The 15,069-nt window shown below is 48.4% G+C and overlaps 1 protein-coding gene across 1 annotated transcript in view; it reads left to right on the top strand.

Annotated features, from left to right (window-relative positions):
• Positions 1 to 3,054: 3,054 nt before the first annotated feature.
• LOC147662011 (uncharacterized) overlaps positions 3,055 to 15,069 on the top strand; it is a 32,431-nt gene continuing 20,416 nt past the window's right edge. The window contains exon 1 of the mRNA XM_086951187.1: positions 3,055 to 3,120. The gene's annotated coding sequence lies outside the window, so the exon portion shown is untranslated. The remainder of the gene's footprint in view (positions 3,121 to 15,069) is intronic.

Genomic DNA, 15,069 nt, shown 5'->3' with positions numbered 1-15,069 from the left:
GGGTTGTCATAGAACAACTAGAGAGTAATAGACACAACCTACAAAATGCCCTATTTGAGAAAGAACAAAGTTGGGTTTATAGACTCTGGACCCACGTTTCAGGGCTCAATGATGACGTACCGTGGAACTCAATACAAAGACATTAAACTAATATCAAGGCGGTCTCTGCGCCCTCTTAATTCAGACAACTGATCTGTTACCAGGTCTATCAATCTCTTTGCCTCCATAGTCTAGCCCTCCACCTAATTCTTAAATGTGAATTCTCTATTGTTAATTCTTATGGGTTCCCTTAGACACATAACAGGGTCCCTAATGCACCACTCCAGTTTTTAATCACATCGACCTTTATATTCTGTAGGACACCGGTATTATACTTACAGTGTTTACAATACTTGCCATGCCTCTCATACCATGCAGACTGCCACCTAATCATACTGGGTTTACCATGTCTCCCATATCGAGCAGCCTGTTATTTTAACCGATAGCACCTCTTTAGAGCGCCTACCCACGAGCGCCTTATCACGCACTATTGTCTTTCCCTGTGCTGATGATATTTTAATAATGTGCCACATGTAAAACGCTTTACAGTAAGTTTACAACTCTATGCAGGGCGCCTGCGTCGATACATCGAGGCGCTGTCCTTCCCACCTAGGAGTTACATTAGAAGTTCCGTTACTCGCATTAACTGGCAACGCTTCTTTAGTTGCGTAAATACATCCCCCTGCAGCCATCACGCTGCTCAGGGTTAGCACTCTAGCCTTTCTAGACCACGTGACCCGCCACTACGATCACGTGACTTCACACATTTCCTGTTAGTACGAGCTCCCGGAACCGCTGAGCTGCCGGGTCCTGTGCTCCGTACTAGGTTTGATGGTTTCATTTGAGGAGACAAACGTGAGTAATGACCGCTTCCACTATTGATCGCATTAGGCAAGGCACCCCTGACGATTGGCCATCGTTGCTCAATATATGTGGGCGCCTTTTTCCTTAAGGCTTTGCAATTCCATTCACAGGGTCCCCCAATACTCCACACGTGAGTCAGGATCCATGTAGCTATTTACACGTAAAGACAACGTGAGCATTCTATTTTTTGTAATCTGTTGGTCTGTCTTGTAGTGTCTTTGCACATGTGCCACTGATTCCCAAACTTCTGATATCACGCGTTATGTTATTTTAACATTTTAACCATTTAGAGATACGTCGCCACAGGATGTGCCATAGTATTATCTCTAAGCACCGTAAAACTTCACGTCAGTAACAGATAGAAGCCCACGTTGGCACATCGTAGCCACGCAAGGTCATTCTTTTCTAGTGTGCCCGTGCATACAGCACTCGTTTGAGTTTGTATATAGCAGGTACCTTCACTTGGTCATTTTTAACTCACCATAAGCACAATACTGTTTACATTATCAATGTTGGTAAGATATGCTTCGCATTGCTTCCTTTTCAGGTACTTTACAAATGGGATCAGTAAGTATACCGACCCACTACATACACAATGCGCTTCAGGGTTCGCGTTGATATATAAGACACACCGCCGTGGCTACTCTACTTTTTTGGCCAGGCTCACTATTGGTCCTGATGAAAGACTCACGACTATCGATGAAGGCTGAAACTAGTTGACCTACACCTTTTCTAGGATATTGAGGGGCATCACCTCCTCAAACATATCCGATTACAGTTTTTACCTATGCCATAGGTCCCTTCAATTAAAACTTTTAAAAGGGTATTTCCTATAGACATTTTTAACATATAACTCACTTCACATAGCACTGTTCACTTGTACACAACAAATCCCGCTCCGCTGTAGACAGGCGTTGCAGCACAGCTGGTTCACACTCGGTGATCCAGCTGGGCCCCGATGATGAAGCATGCCACCTACTAGGTGGGTGGGTGAGGGGTTGCTAAACATCAAGAACGTGTTGTTTATCCCATAGGGCATTTACCCTGACCAGTACCTGCCTGAGGTCTTGTCCTCGTTGTTCTATCGCACCCCTGAAATAAGCATGTGTGCACATGTGGTGCACAACATTCCCTAAGTGCATGCGTGTGCGCCAAATGGCACTTTGAAAAATGCAAAAAAGTGCTTTTTTCAAAGAAATCACAAATTACGACCAACCTGAAGTTGGTGGGTATTTGGGATTCCTTAAGCCAAAATTGCACAACTTAGGTGCTTCCAACATTGCATTTAAGGAATTGCATATTGGGATTCCTTAAATGCATTCGCAAAATAATGAAAATCAAATTTTGCGATTCCTAATTTTGCGAGTGGGTTTTTGTGTGCTACATTACACACTGCCTAAATTGCGATCGCAAATGCTGAAATTCTGTGAATTTCAGTGCTTACGATTGCAATTTGGCTTCCTAGATATGGCCCCTTTTCATAGAGGTCCAGTTCAACTCTGGTAACCACGACAGCGCTGGGATGCTCCTGGGTCGCCATGCGCTATATAAAAGAACCTTTTCATTTCATTTCATGTTACCCTTCTTACTGCGCTGGATTACAGGAGGTATATGTTTTAATATTGTCGGGATATTCCCAACTCTGAGTAACAGGAAGTATGTGGTTTTGATAAATTGTTCCACTGGATGAATAAAGGGTTTGTTTATTCCTTGGCTCTGGTTCCAGGATAGTGGGATGCAGAGAGTCAAGGCCTGCAGGCAGCAGGAGAGATGGCGGCATTGACGGACTGCGCTGCTATTGGTTGATGGTTGTCATGGACACGTCCCACGGACTCATGGGAGTTGTAGTGTGGCAGTGTCATTTAAACTTCCTTTTAACTTTCAAACTGCCGTGAATAAAAAGTGAATAACTTTGCGCACAATCCTCGCCTCCGCGTTCATAACAGAAGTACAAGTTTCCTTCACTATAACGAGGACATGCCTCATGTTCGCGGCAGCAAGAGAGCTGAGAGTCGAGGCAGAGCGGAAGTTACGCGCCTCAAACGGCACCGCGACCTTTGCCCGCGGGTTCTTCTTCCGGGAATGCTCCAATGGCCGGGCTCTTCCTGGTGGTCCGTGTCTGCGCTCCGCGCATGCGTACTGCGCCCGTCTCTGACCTCCATGCCTCTTCCCTGTGTCCGGTGTGAACTGCTGAGCCCCGAGAGAGAAGCGCCGCAGGTGATGAGGGGCCTCGACGCCATAGAGCTGGGGAGGGTGCGGGGGCCCTGGAGGGGGCGGCCGCGAGAAGCGGGAGAGGCAGCAGGGCAACAGGGAAAACCGAGCCCAGTCTCTGGCCCGAGCCCGGTGCCTGGCTCGGCTCCTCGAGCGAAAATGAACCTCTCTTCATCTCTCTCCCCCCTTAAATTGCCTCTGTTCAATAAAAGGTAATGAGGGGAAAATACATTCTCCTTAATATTATTTATAGATCTCCCTCTTTTAAAATGTTGCCATGGAGTCATCAGTGAACTAAGAGGGAAGACCCGTGCCACGTCAGCCCTGTATGTGGACCAGGTCGATATCGGGCAACATTCAGGTCCATGAAATCAAAGACAGGTTGTTATACAGGGGCATCCTGAACTCACGTCTTTGAAGACACTTTAATCCATAATTATGGAGTAAAGGGAGTTTGGGTGAAATTAAATATGTGCCTAAGATCACACAATTTTTGCTGGGAAGCTGCGATTTGTCCAGTATTTCTGGTTTCAACGTGTAAAAATCGGCCACTAAGTGAGTATTTATTCGTATTTCCTTTTTAATGTTAAGGAGTTGTTTTTTACCTTTTTCTGCACTTACCCGAAGTTATTCGAGTACTTTACCCTCCACTAGTTACTTTTTACACAAGGTCACATTCATTTATTTCAGATTAAAGTATTTGCCCGGAGTCACGGGATGTCGAGCTGATGCCAAGAGTCGCACCTGGTTCCCAAGTTTCAAAGTCACGTTCAGAGTAGAGCAAGAATGGCAGCAGAAACCGGCTCCCTGTGGCCCTGAGGTTCCAACAGAACCTCGAGCCGACCCGAGCCAGAGCCGGGCTCGTGCTCACAGTGGACGCCCACCTCCGTGTTTAACTTGAAAGCTCCTCGCTTCAGGCAGAGAGGTCGCTCCCAGTGTCTCTTGCAGGCATCTGGTATTGTTGCGCTGCACTGCTTAACTTGCTTTTAAAAAGCGCCTTCTCATTGCCTGCTGTGTTAATTTTATCGTAGCGCTGCTTTGCTTAACTGCTTACTGTGCAATTTCATACCATTTTCTTGTGTGGTTTATATCGTAGCGCCGCTCCGCTTGGACTGCTCTAACTGTGCAATTTGATTCTGATTTTACTACATTTCGCCAGCTGTGTAGCTTATTCCCGCTCTGCTTCGCTAGCGCTTGATTGAATAATTTCCCTCTGCTGTTCTAGCCCTGTTAGCGCGTTTGACTCCAGCGCTCCGCTCTGCTCCCCCCTCCGCCTCCATTTTGTTTGTTGTTGTCCTCGTGTGCCCGCCCCGCCTCCCAGCTGAGACGCCCTCGCCCCTCCCCCTCCACTCTCCATATATGACAGGAGTTCCTGCGTGCAGCGTTTACGCGCAGCGTCCGCGCCCAACCCGCGCCCAACCCGCGCCGAAGGTGCGCCAAAGGTAAGCCCGTCTACGCCCGTCCGCGCCCGGACCGCGCCCAGCGCCAGACCCCCTGCCCCTCGCGCTGCCCAGCCCTCCCGCATTACCTACGATGCCGCTTCCCTCCTAGCCCTTAACCCCGGTCGCGCCCCCAACTGCGTCCAAGCTGCTCCTGGACACACCCATGGACCTTTCTCCTGCTACTCCTGCAAATTCATCGGCACCGTCAACATCTCCGCTACGACCACTCCACAGATTCCCGACCCCAATCACCTACAATGCATCCTTCTCAACACCCGCTCAGTCCACAGGCACGCCATTGACCTATGGAATCTACTAGACACCATTTCCCCTGACAACGCCTTCCTTACGGAAACATGGATGAATGCTTCCTCCGCACCAGACATCACCATTGCCATCCCTGAAGACTACAAGATCACTCGCAAAGACCGTACCGGCCACACAGGAGGAGGAATCGCTATCGTCCATAAGAAATCAATCCGCATCTCAACCAGCTCTGACGCCAACCTCGCCAACTCCGAACACCTTCACTTCCAGATCCACATCGACCCCAAAACCACACTCAGAGGCACCCTCCTCTACAGACCACCAGGCCCCCGCGCAAAATTCAGTGAAGACATCACGGACTTCATCACTCCACACGCACTCCCCTCCAAAGAATACATCCTTCTGGGAGACCTCAACTTTCACCTTGAAAAGATCAACGACCGCAACACCGCCACCCTCGTGGACAACCTCGCCAACCTCGGACTTAAACAACTGGTCACTTCCCCCACCCACATCGCAGGTCACACACTCGACCCCATCTTCACCTCCAGCAATCATGTCTCCTTCAGCCACACCACGGACCTCCTCTGGACTGACCACAGCTGCGTCCACTTCACCTACAACAAGCCAAAACCCACCATCCACCTCCAACCAACTCTGCAAAGAAACTGGAACAAAATCACAGCGGACCAAATCTCCGCATCACTCCTTCGATACTCCCCAGCCCTCTCTTCTAACGCCAACGAAGCCGCGCCAACCTCACCCTATGGTTATCCAACACCGCCGACACCTTAGCACCTCTGAAAAAACGTCAAAGCAAACCTGGCAGCAAGAAGACCTCATGGTTCAACGATGATCTCAAGAAGTCCAAGAAACTCTGCCGCTCCCTTGAAAAGGCCTGGAAAAAAGACCCAACCACTAGCACCAAGGACGCCTTCAAAAGCGCCACCCGCACTCACCACCAACTGATCCGAAAAGCCAAGAAAACAGCATTCAAGGATCGACTTGACAACAACGCACACAACAGCAAGGAACTTTTCAACATCGTCAAGGAATTTTCCAATCCCTCGACCAACTCCAACGACATCACCCCCTCTCAAACCCTCTGCGACTCCCTAGCCTCATTTTTCCACAACAAGATTGCAGACATCCACAACAGCTTTGACAACCAACCCGGAAACCAACCCACCCTACCATCTGCTGATCATCTCCCCCCCGTGAACACCCTTAACGACTGGAACCCAATCTCCACTGAGGACACCATCCGCCTGATGAATTCCATCCACTCAGGATCCCCCACAGACCCATGCCCTCACCACATCTTCAACAAAGCAGACTCCGTCATAGCACCGCACCTCCGAGACGTCATCAACTGCTCCTTCAACTCCGCCACCTTCCCGGAAAGATGGAAACACGCTGAACTCACCGCCCTTCTGAAAAAACCAACAGCGGACCCCACCGAACTCAAAAATTACCGCCCCATCTCGCTTCTTCCATTCCCGGCCAAAGTCATCAAGAAAGCTGTCAACAACCAGCTCGCCGCCTTCCTCGAAGCCAACAAATCCCTCGACCCCTCACAATCTGGCTTCCGAGCAAAACACAGCACTGAGACCGCCCTCATCGCAGCAACAGACGACATTCGAACTCTACTGGACAATGGAGACACAGTCGCCCTCATCCTCCTCGACCTCTCTGCAGCTTTCGACACAGTCTGCCACAGCACCCTTTTACAACGCCTCAATAACATCGGAATCCAAGGAAAAGCTCTTGAATGGATCACCTCGTTCCTCACCGGAAGAACCCAAAGAGTCCGCCTACCACCATTCAAGTCCGAGGCCTCTGAAGTCATCTGCGGCGTTCCACAAGGATCCTCACTCAGTCCCACCCTCTTCAACGTATACGTGAGCCCCCTCGCGGCCATCGCACGCCAACACAACCTCAACATCATCTCTTACGCGGACGACACTCAACTGATCCTTTCTCTCACCAACGACCCCAGCACCGCCAAAACTAACCTACACGAAGGAATGAAAGAAGTTGCCGAATGGATGAAACAAAGCCGTCTGAAACTGAACTCAGACAAAACTGAAGTCCTCATCTTAGGTACATCCCCCTCTGCATGGGACGACTCCTGGTGGCCGGAAGCCCTCGGAAAAGCACCCATCCCGACAGACCACGCACGGAACCTAGGCGTCATCCTGGATTCTTCACTCTCAATGAACAGACAAGTCAGCGCCGTATCCTCTTCATGCTTCAACATTCTTCGCATGCTCAGAAAAACATTTCGCTGGATCCCCTCCGAAACAAGGAAAACAGTCACCCACGCTCTGGTCACGAGCCGACTGGACTACGGAAACACCCTCTACGCAGGTACTACCGCAAAACTCCAGAAGAAACTCCAACGAATCCAAAACGCCTCAGCCAGGCTCATATTAGACATCCCACGCAACAAACACATCTCTGGGCACCTCAAAGACCTCCACTGGCTACCCGTCAATAAGAGGATCACTTTCCGACTGCTTACCCACGCACACAAATCACTCTACGACATCGGACCAGATTGCCTCAACTCACGACTGTCCTTCTACACCCCCTCCCGCCAACTACGTTCTTCCAGCCAAGCGCTCGCCACTGTACCTCGCATCAACAAGACCACCATGGGAGGCAGATCCTTTTCGTACCTGGCTGCCAAAACATGGAACTCACTCCCCGCTTACCTTCGCCTCACCCAGAACCACCTAGCATTCAGGAAGCAACTTAAAACGTGGATATTTGACAAGTAATCCTCCTCCCCTCCTAAGCGCCTTGAAACCCTCTGGGTATGTAGTGCGCTATACAAATTTCTTGACTTGACTTGACTTGACTTGACTATGTATAGCAGATACTTGTGAGTCCAAACCTCTGCTTAATCCTTAATTTGTGTGTGGGTCAAGTGGTGTTTGCATGTTCAACACGACTATAACTTATTTGTGTGAACTGTCAAGTTTCTGACAAAACCTATACAATTTGTTTAACAATGACAACTATTGTGACAGGTAGAGCAGTATCAATTACACTTTTTATCCTGGAACATTAATATTTATTTACTTTCAGTACATCTCCGTCACGATCATAAAGTTCTTATTCTATTGTTTTTGCCAAAATAATGCTGTACAGGAAGAACATCGGCCAAGATATGGGCAAGTGGACAGGTTGCTGATGATAGTAGAGGGAGACATCCTTTGAAACCTGGATTCTCCATTTGATTCAGTTGTGTGATTCTAGACAAAATCCACTCTCTGATTCTCAGCGGGTGCCCAGAAGTGAGAGTTCATTTGAGGAGAGAGCATGTGCAAGAAGGAATCTCCATTAGGACACTTTAGAAAACTGTTAGTATTTGTTTTACACGTTCATTTACCAAACTAAATTATTTCCTATTTTCTGAGAGAGATAGAGACACTGCTTTTTGCACTCTAGTCCTATATAACCTTTATTTTGGCATTGTTTCGGCATGTCAAATGCCAGTACAGAGTTTTAAGTGGTTCATATCTGGGGGTGGGAAATAATTTGACAAGTGTTACTTCGATATTGAAATTAAAGATATCAATTTATCGTAGCTCCTTTAACGTTATTATAGATCTATTATCCTGTCAACAATGCTCCTCGTACTTTTCTAAATTTGCAAGGAAGCAATTATTCCCCATGAGTCTCATGAGTTATTGACAGATATTAGATTAGGGGAATAACTGCCCAGTAGTAATGCACTTCAGTGATCTTTACCATCCAGATGCTAATTTCAGGCCGCATGCTGCCAGTGCAGTGCAGATTAGCTACATTGAGATCTGGGGTTCAAATGTCAGATGATGAATTCTCCCAAAATCTTCCACATGTTTCCACAATTCAACCATTTTGTGACCGATGTCAATTGGGGACACAGCAGTGCAGTGGCGGCTGGTGGAATTTGAAAGTGGTTAGTGGTGAGGCATAAAACCAGTGAATGTATTGTACTATAAATGAAGCTGATGTTTATGAGGGTATGTTTAGAGGGGCCGGAGGCTCTGCACACCGACAGTCCACGACGCTGCCTTTCTAAGAGGCCCAGCTGTAGCTCTTTATCTGCATTAATGCTGTAAATAGAATACATGAGGCTCAGAAGCATGTGCGGTGTATTCTGTTTAGAGCACAAGACCATCTTGCAAATGCGGCATCCCCTCCCTTTCCAAGTCGGCAGAGTGTGAAGACTTGGAAAGGGAGGAGTCGTAAAAAGGTAGCTGATATTAGACAAGCGGCTTCGGGAGTACAGGGTTGATGCTGTATACACCCAGTGCTGACAAGCTGCTTCGGGAGTACAGGGTTGATGCTGTATACACCCAGTGCTGACAAGCTGCTTCGGGAGTACAGGGTTGATGCTGTATACACCCAGTGCTGACAAGCGGCTTCGGGAGTACAGGGTTGATGCTGTATACACTCAGTGCTGACAAGCGGCTTCGTGAGTACAGGGTTGATGCTGTATACACCCAGTGCTGACAAGCGGCTTCGGGAGTACAGGGTTGATGCTGTATACACCCAGTGCTGACAAGCGGCTTCGGGAGTACAGGGTTGATGCTGTATACACTCAGTGCTGACAAGCGGCTTCGTGAGTACAGGGTTGATGCTGTATACACCCAGTGCTGACAAGCGGCTTCGGGAGTACAGGGTTGATGCTGTATACACCCAGTGCTGACGAGCGGCTTCGGGAGTACAGGGTTGATGCTGTAGACACCCAGAGCTGACAAGCGGCTTCAAGAGTACAGGTTTGATGCTGTATACACCCAGTGCTGACAAGCGGCTTCGGGAGTACAGGGTTGATGCTGTATACACCCAGTGCTGACAAGCTGCTTCGGGAGTACAGGGTTGATGCTGTATACACCCAGTGCTGACAAGCGGCTTCGGGAGTACAGGGTTGATGCTGTATACACCCAGTGCTGACGAGCGGCTTCGGGAGTACAGGGTTGATGCTGTATACACTCAGTGCTGACAAGCGGCTTCGTGAGTACAGGGTTGATGCTGTATACACCCAGTGCTGACAAGCGGCTTCGGGAGTACAGGGTTGATGCTGTATACACCCAGAGCTGCATTGGAATGTGACTCTTTTAATTGTAATTTGTGGGCTGGCCCAGAGCAGGGCTATAGAAAGTAATAGAATGCCTTATAAATCCACTTGTCATGTAACAAAATTCACTTCATATAATCTATCCCTCCGCGCTATCGGAATTCCACATCCCTGTCAGAGGACCCCAATTATTTCAGAATCGGGCTGCCAGCTGCTCAGCCCATACTGCTTAACTTTCAGTTCCATCAATGCTGCCAACAGGCTCTTGGGCATGCGTCTACTTAAAATTACCTGACGTCGGTTTTGGAGAGCGGAGCAGGCTGGCCTTGACAGTCTGTACTTTTCACCAACACAATAATCATTTAGGTACAGTTGGCCATTAATACATCCACCCAAGCACCTCACCAGTTTTTAACCTTACCCCTTCATGGCTAATAAAATACGGTACACAGGAAAGGAGGTATTTTTAATTGCACTTTTTTCGCCAATACACCCAAAATCACTACCATGAAAATGGGCACGATAAAAATTCGAAGGAGTTGGTTGGGAGTTTTCAAACAAAAAGCTTTGACCACTTAAGGGTGATGTGGCATGTCTGAGGCAAGAAGTTGGCCGGGAAGGTATTAAACCAAAGGAGAAGTTGATGGAGTCAATTAACACTGCCCCTCCGCCCAAAAGTAAAGAAGATACAGGGGCGCTTTTATACCTCGTGGAATTTTACACAACGTTTGTGAATATCTTTCTAGAAAATGCTTACACTGTCAGGCAACTGCTAAATAATACGTATACATTTGAATTGCCAGTAGTGTTGGGAAGGGTTTAGTGAACGAAATAAAGACATTTGTAGTGCACCGCCTGAATGTGGTTTCAATCTTGAAAGGTGTAGTAACTATTGCTGCAATTGGTAATGGGTTAGGAACAGGCGAGCAACACCCATTGGAATCAAAGGGCTTCAGCCCCCCCCCCGTCTTGTGTGGCAGCCCGGACTCAGACAGCTCCCTGGCACACACACAGCTGCACCCGAGCCCTTCACAGGTCTTTAAAAGACCATGTGCATGTTAAAGAGGCTTTGTTGATATTTCCCCCTTTCTATGAGCCCCTGCAGCGCCACTCTACCTACTGCTTAAAGTTTCACCCCCCCCTAAATTTTTTCTAAGCCCCCCCCCCCCCCCCCCCCGAAATATGGCTCTAGTTGCGCCTCTGGTTAGGAACAGTACTGACCCAAGTGGTAAGAAAGGATGTGAATTAGTTATAACCTTTGTGTTTGACCTGCAGAAACAGAATATTCCTTGGGCTTTAAACCCTTTCACCAGTTTCAATCAATCAATGGGTTGGTGAAGCGTAATTACTCAACTGAGAGGGTCTCAAGGCGCTGGGGAGGCTCCTGGAAGTTCACAGTGATTCGTCAAAGAGACAGGTCTTGCGGTCCTTCATGAACTTGGAGAGGGTTTGTGTGCCAGATGTGGAGAGGGAGGGTGTTCCATTCCTTGGCTGCGAGGAAGGGGAAGGAGCAACCTGCTGTTCTGGTCTTCTTAATGCGCTGCACCGTTGCAAGGCAGAGCTGGGCTGAGAGGAAGGATCTTTGGGGTGCGTAGAACGAGAGGCGGTGGTTCAGGTAGGCGGGTTCGGTGTTGTGGAGGGCTTTGTGGGCGTGAGTGAGAACTTGAAGGCGATTCTCTTCTCGACAGGGAGCCAATGTAGTGTCTGCAGGTGTTGGGTGATGTGGCAATGACATGGTAGTTTGAGGACTTGTCTGGTGGAGGCGTTATGGAGTTTGCTGGTAAGGTTCTTGTTGATCCCGACGTTGGGTGCATGACTATAGTCCAGTCTGCTGCTTACCTGGGTGTGGGTGACGGTCTTTCTGTGCTCGAGAGGAATCCAGTTGAAGGTCTTTCGTAGGAGGCAGAAGGTATGGAAACGGGAGGAGTCAGCATTGATTTGACAGTCCATTTTGAGTTCGGAGTCCAGGATGATTCCAAGGTTGCGTGCGTGGGCGGTGTGGGAGGGTGGGTTCTCAAGGGTGGGGGGCCTTCAGGTGTCGTTCCAGGCATCGGGTGTGGCCCCTTCATGAGTATTTCGGTTTTGTCCATGTGGAGTTGTAGCCAGCTGTTCTTCATCCACCTAGCGACAGTTTCCATCCCTTCTTGAAAGTTTTGTATGAAGATGTTTGGTTTGTTGGATAGGGAGAGGATGAGTTGGGTGTCGTCTGTGTAGGATACAATGTTGAGACCATGGGATCTGACGATGGGTGCGAGCAGAGCCATATAGTCGCAGTTTGGGGCTGATGGAGGATCCTTGGGGAACTCCGCAGGTGGTCAGTTTCGGATCTGAGAGGAAGGGCAAGAGCCTGACCTGCTGTGTCTTGCCGGAGAGGAATGAGCGGATCCAGCTGAGGGCCATGCCCCAGATTCCTGCGTCATGTAGTCTGTGGGGTATGGTGCTTTGAGAAACTGTTGAAGGCTGTGGCTAGGTCCAGGAGGATGAGGGCCACAGTCTCTCTTCTGTCAGGGAGGGAGCGGATGTCTGTTGCGGCGAGAAGGGCAGTTTTGGTGCTGTGGTTTTTCCTGAAAAAACAAAAACAATAAGTGATGGACTGAATGTGGATCAATGTCACACACTCCCCCAGTCAAAAGATCTGGCAAAAAAACGATGGATTTGGGCCCAGATCTTTTGACGGGGGAATGTGTGACATTGATCCACATTCGGTCCATCACTTGTTGTTTTTGCAATTGCCGCCCTAAGTGCGCTGGGGATGCCCAGACGTGGGTCCCAGGCACTCCACACCACTTGGAGTCAAGCTAGCCGGGCTGATGAGAGGTGTTACCTCGAAACCGGTCCGGTCCTCGGATGCTTGATTCCGTTCTGGGAAGGACATGGCTTTTGTAGTTCGGACTGGACTGTTCCCATGGGGCAACAGGGTCAGAGCTGATATGCATATCGCCATTGTCTAACCCAGGGTGGTGTGGAGTGCAAAAAAACGATGGATTTGGGCCCAGATCTTTTGACTGGGGGAATGTGTGACATTGATCCACATTCGGTCCATCACTTGTTGTTTTTGTGGTTTTTCCTGAAGCCAGTTTGAGAGGGGTCATTGATGTTTTCTTCTGTGAAGGATGCAAGCTGGCTGTTGATGCCTTTTTCGATGACCTTTGCTGGTGTAATGACAGCGTTTTTGGCTTTATTTAGCAGTGATATAGATCATTAATCTTGCTCGCATCTAGTATAGGTATTCTTAGCCTGTGTTGGCCCTTTTAAGCCCTTTTTCCAGACCTAGAAGAGGATAGCTGCTTAATATGCCTTTATTCTTGACTTTAACCTGTCTATTGCCTATTGGCTTTGACATATTAGACACATTGGTATGGTTTATGTAGGTATTCTGACAGAGCTAAGGAGCATTTCACCCCTTTCAGGCCTACAGGCCTAGAGCTAGAGGGACTCCATCTTGATGAAGCTGAGAGGCTTTTCAGGGCAAAGGCAAAGTTTATAGTTATAACTGTTGTTCGCCCTAAGCGGACCGGAGAGAACCGGCCAGAGCTGAATCTAATCAGGAATTGTTCCCGGGCTCAGGTCTCTAGACGAAACAAGCAGACTGGTCACTGTGGGAGCGTCTAGCGCAAGGAGCCTGGTGCATGGGATTGGTGGGAGGAAGCTGCTGGCTGGAACTTTCCATGAGGAAACAGCATTCTATATCAGTGAAGTGCAGAGGCGGAGTCAGTGAGTCAAGCAGAGAGTCGAGTCGAGTAGAGTTGCAGTCGAGTGAAGGTGGTGAAGCCAGAGGGTCGTGTTAAGGTGGAGGAGTGGAAAGCAGTGGAGTGGAGTTGGCAGAGAGAGAGGGTTCAAGCTGGAGAAGAGCTGAGTTGAATAGTGAGCTGGAACTGAAGGAAGCAGTCAGAAGCAGTTGCTTATCAGGAGGAGGTGTGAATAGCTGGAGTCTGAAGTAATGCTTTTTAGAAGAGACGGAGGAGAGATCGTGGACTAACCTATGGGAGCAGATGGAGTTAATTGGACATTGGCGCAGAGACAGAGTGAATAAGCTAGTGGAATGAACGGTGATCAGAGCGGCAGGAACCATTAAGACTGAATCTGGAAGGTGGAGACAGTTCGCGTGGGGGAGAGGAGTCCAGAGACAGAGTGATCAGCGCAGAGGTGTACCCAAGAGTGCAGGAGAGAGAGAGGGAGTCTGAGATGAGCCAAGGCACAGACGAGAGAGGAACCCAGATGACAGCTAGAACAAGACTACACACTAATAAGGTAAAGGCGTTCCTGTTATATTAATTTACTTTACACTTGCATCTTAATCTTATCTTTATTCCCTAGGCTTTTGCATTGCTAATCTTTTCTCTTTCAGCGGTGTGTTCTACCTATAGTCTTTGTCAGTTACATGTGTTAATCATAATACAGATCTGTGTATGTATCTATATTGTTGTGATTAAAGAGACCCCCAGTTTATTAATGAACTGCCATGCGCTTCATATTTTTGGTCAATATAGGTAAATGTATCTCCTAGGGGTTTAGTGTTTGCATGAATGGATGAGTAATCCCAATCAGGTAAGTGGTGACCACATAAATAGGGAGTGAGTGGACCTATGATGACAAGAATAGGAGATGCATGATATTAATTGGCTAACTCCTAATATTGTAGTAGCAGACCCTTAGTGAAGAGACTTCCCAATATATATATATATATATAAAGGTGTTCATAGGAATGTGGTCGTCGTTGATATGCGGCGTTAGTGAGAACACTGGGTGGGAGACCAGTGTGGATACCCACAAGATTGTGGCTTGAATAAGTGAGAGCGCTAGGAGGTTGAACTAGCGTGGAGATCGACAGGATTGTTGATCGTTTGGAAAAGGGAGCATTGGGTTCTGCAGGCCCATGTGTAGTCGCACCGGATTGTGCGCAATATCTGCCCTAGGGTAGACCGGTCTGGGTCTGAGTGGCCGCGAGACCAACTGATGTGAATATAAGTGTGGTGTAGGGTATGGATATCCCTAGTAATTAGTGAGTATTCTTAGTATCCCTATAGATTTAGTGGTGTTTTTAATAATATGAGCTTGTATATTGCGAGTTCCCCATCCTCAGGTAGGTACTCAGGTGCCTGGATAGTTGGTCCTGAGGAGGGATGTGATTACGTTCTGGCTGGGTTGGAGGGGCCCCTAGGGGCTGATCCCATC

This window comes from Lissotriton vulgaris, unplaced genomic scaffold (genome assembly GCF_964263255.1).
Source record: "Lissotriton vulgaris unplaced genomic scaffold, aLisVul1.2 SCAFFOLD_3507, whole genome shotgun sequence".
Lineage (NCBI taxonomy): Eukaryota > Metazoa > Chordata > Amphibia > Caudata > Salamandridae > Lissotriton > Lissotriton vulgaris.
This window is presented reverse-complemented; position numbering and strand designations above follow the sequence as displayed.